Below are 4,507 nucleotides of genomic sequence, written 5' to 3'. Positions count from 1 at the left end.
GGAGACACTAGTGTTGCTGCTATGGTGAACTTTAATGAACTGTGTAGAGAGAGAGATGGACAGAGAGAGATGGACAGAGAGAGAGGGGTGGACAGAGAAAGAGGGATGGACAGAGAGAGAGGGGTGGACAGAGAGAGAGGGATGAACAGAGAGTGATGGACAGAGAGAGATGGACAGAGAGAGGGGGATGAACAGAGAGAGAGGGATGGACAGAGAGAGAGGGATGGACAGAGAGAGAGAGATGAACAGAGAGAGGGAAAGAAAGAAAATATACAGTTCTATATTTCCACCATCCAGACAGTGTATACTATTAGTATCCATACAGACAGTGTACACTATTAGTATCCATACAGACAGTCATTGGTCTCAGGATTTGTGTTGGCAGTGACACAACGGTAACATGTGTTTCGTCCCTGGAATCTGACACAGCGATATAAAGGCAGGTATCCATCTATCCTCCTGAAGGAGTCAAACACCTGCTGCTTKGTCGGTTTGGTCACTCCTGTATGGTGCTTTGTAGGGTCCCAAACCGAGGAGAAGACAAAAGCCTTCCGGTTGGCGTTCCAGCCGTTGAAGACGGTCATGAAGGGGAGAATGCTTGTTGCTCCAGCAGGGAAGTTGCATCTCTCCAGGCAGGGAGAGTAGGTGGAGAAGAAGACGATGCAGTCATTAGGCTTTGCTGCTGTTAACAGAGTCTGCATTTTGCTGGGGTTGGTTTTATCATGCCCCAACAGAAGGTACTCAGCATGGAAGGTGTCAGGTATGGCTGCGATGAGCCGGTCTCCTATGTAGACACTATAATGCTGTAGTCTGTTCTGGACAACCTGAGGTTGCACACCTACATCAAAGATTGCTCCATTTCCGTTGCACTGATCTTGGGTGAGTAAGACAGCCATGGCATACTGGTGGTTCTCCAGGCCGAACCTGAACAACAGCAGGAGACAGAAGAGACAGAACACAGGATCAGAAACATTACAAACAGACAGGAGACAGAAGAGACAGAACACAGAGGATCAGAAACATTAACAAACACTACGGAAACAGAAGAGACAGAACACAGAGATCAGAAACATTTACAAACAACAGGAACAGAGAGACAAACACAGAGATCAGAAAACATTAAAACAGAGAGACAGAAGAACGAACACAGAGATCAGAAAACATTACAACAACAGGAGACCAGAAGACAAACACAAGGATAGAAAAATTATAAACAGGACAGAGACGAGAAGAACAACACAGAGGATCAGAAACATTACAAACAGACAGGAAACAGAAGAGACAGAACACAGAGGATCAGACGATCAGAAACACGGGTTCTTTCTGAAACAGTAGAAACAGACAGGAGGAGGAAACTCCCAACTATTTGACAGAAACTAAAGTTTGAATATATGAATATGTGCACTGTTACTTATGCATAAATTATGCATAAATTATCACCACCATCTCATGGACAAAGTTAAGAGAGGTCTGAGATAGTGCCCTCTGTAATTATTATGACATTGACACATTGTTGTTTTGTCTCTGTACTCCAGCACTTTGGATTTGAAATGATACAATGACTACGAGGTTAAAGTGCAGACTGTCAGCTTTAATTTGAGGGTATTTTCATGATTATGAATCGTATCGGGTGAACAGTTTAGAAATTACTTTTTGTATACACTTTAGGGGACCAAAATGATTGGTACAAATTCAAGTTAAGTAAGTATTAGTATTAAAGTATTAAAGTTAAGTATTTGGTTCCACATTCACAGCACGCATAGACTACATCAATCTTTGATCAAATCAAACATTTGTTGAATATATTTCCTGTTTGTTTTGGTTGTGTTTCACATTATTTTGTGCCCAATGGAAATGGTAAATAATGTATTGTGTCGTTTTTGAGTCACTTTATTTTTAAATAAGTACAGAATATGTTTTCTAAACCCTTCTACATAGAAATGTGTCTGCAACATTATTCACGGTTCATTCAGGGTTATCCATAATCATGGAAGCATCCATATTAATGTAGAAGTGGTTAGAGACATATTCTATTCTAATTTACAATAAAAGTGACTCCATAATAATTACAGAGGGCACTGTATATCCACCTGACATAAATGTCAGTTTTACTCACAATGAAAACGGATGAATTGATCAAAATATTCAAAATGATAAAGTTTATATTAGCAACACAGTCTATATTAGCAATACAGTCTATATTAGCAATACAGTCTATATTATCAATACAGTCTATATTAGCAATACAGTCTATATTTGCAACAAAGTCTATATTCTATTCTAATTTATATTACCAATACAGTCTATACTAACAATACAGTCTATACTAGCAACACAGTCTAAATAAGCAATGCAATCTATACTAGCAATACAGTCTATATTAGCAACACAGTCTATATTAGCATTACAGTCTATATATTGAGCAATACAGTCTATACTAGCAATACAGTCTATATTAGCAATACAGTCTAATATCAGCAACATAGTCTATATTAGCATTACAGTCTATATTAAGCAACAACAGTCTATATTAGCATTACAGTCTATATTAGCAATACAGTCTAATACTAGCAATACAGTCTATATTAGCAGTACAGTCTATATTAGAACACAGTCTATATTAGCATATATAGCAAGTCTATATTAGCATTTACAGTCTATATTAGCAACACAGTCTATATTAGCATTACAGTCTATATTAGCAACACAGTCTATATTAGCAACACCAGTCTATATAGCAACACATCTATTTAGCATTCAGTCTATATTAGCAACAAGTCTATTTAGCATACAGTCTATATTAGCAACACAGTCTATATTAGCACACAGTCTATATTAAAATTACAGTCTATATTAGCAATACCGTCTATATTAGCAATACAGCTATATAGCATTACAGTCTATATTAGCAACACAGTCTATATTAGCATTACAGTCTATATTAGCATACAGTCTATACTAGCATACAGTCTATATTAGCAGTACAGTCTATATTAGCATACAGTCTATATTAGCAACACAGTCTATATTAGCATTACAGTCTATACTAGCATCTTGTCTTGTCTGAGTCCAGGACTTCATTTACTAGGCTAAACGTTTGTACACAAATTTGAACTGTTTTTTTTTAACATTCAGGACATAATAAATATAAACTTTGCACTTTCAAATGTCCCAAAATAAATTGTTTCAAATAATGCATAATGATTCTGTATAAAAGTAATTTAGGAGTATTTCGATTATGAATGAACAGAGAAACACCCACCATCTCATCCTTGTTACCAAATTAGCCAAGACCACATTGATCGATAGCATCACCTGGCCTCCAGACCAGAGAGACAGCAGGAAGAGAAAGGACAACTCCCCTCATAGCTACACACACAGCTGAAACACACAGGAACACACTATATATACACACCAGCTGAAACACAACAGGAACACACTATATATACACACACAGCTGAAACACACAGGAACCACAATTATATCACACACAGTGAACACACAGGAACCACTATATATACACACAGCTGAAAACACACAGGAAACACTATATATACACACAGCTGAAACACACAGGAACACACTATTATACACACACAGGACACACAGGAACACACCTATATACTACACACAGCTGAAACACACACAGGAACACACTATATATACACACAGCTGAAACACACAGGAAACACTATATATACACACATCCTGAAACACACAGGAACTACACTATATATACACACACAGCGAAAACACAGGCACACTAATATACACACATCTGAAACACACAGGAACACACTATATATACACACAGCTGAAACACACAGGAACACACTATATATACACACACTGAACCACACAGGAACACACTATATATACACAGCTGAAACACACAGGAACACACTATATATAACACACACGCACACTATATATCACACAGCTGAAACACACAGGAACACACTATAATCACACATCAGAAACACACAGGAACACACTGTATATACACACATCTGAAACACACAGGAACACACTATATATACACACTGAAACACACAGGAAACACTATATAATACACACACAGGAACACAACATATGTACACACTCAGAAACACACAGGGAACACACTGTATATACACACATCTGAAACACACAGGAACATACTATATATATCACGCAGCTGAACACAAACACAGGAACAACTATATATAACAACATCAGAAACCAGGACCACTATAACACACACAACTGAAACACACAGGAACACACTATATACACAACAACATACAGAAACACACAGGAACACACTATATATACAACACAACTGAACGACACACAGGAACACACTATATATACACACACAACTGAAACACACGGAACACACTATATGACACACAACAACTGAAACACACAGGAACACACATATATATATATACACACAGGACACACCAGGAACACAATATATATACAACACATCTGAACACACAGGAACACACTAATATACACACCC

General features: G+C 37.6%; 1 long non-coding RNA gene across 8 annotated transcripts in view; it reads left to right on the top strand.

Annotated features, from left to right (window-relative positions):
• Window positions 1–10: 10 nt before the first annotated feature.
• The window catches only part of LOC139026683 (uncharacterized), a 23,526-nt gene continuing 19,029 nt past the window's right edge, over window positions 11–4,507 (top strand). For all 8 annotated transcript variants that reach the window (XR_011478584.1, XR_011478582.1, XR_011478583.1 and 5 more), the window contains exon 1: window positions 11–123. This is a non-coding gene — a long non-coding RNA (uncharacterized lncRNA). The remainder of the gene's footprint in view (window positions 124–4,507) is intronic.

The sequence above is a fragment of the Salvelinus sp. IW2-2015 genome, unplaced genomic scaffold, assembly GCF_002910315.2.
Source record: "Salvelinus sp. IW2-2015 unplaced genomic scaffold, ASM291031v2 Un_scaffold5478, whole genome shotgun sequence".
In the NCBI taxonomy this organism is placed as follows: Eukaryota; Metazoa; Chordata; class Actinopteri; order Salmoniformes; family Salmonidae; genus Salvelinus; species Salvelinus sp. IW2-2015.
Note: the sequence above shows the minus strand (reverse complement) of the source record. Positions and strands in the feature narration are given on the sequence as shown.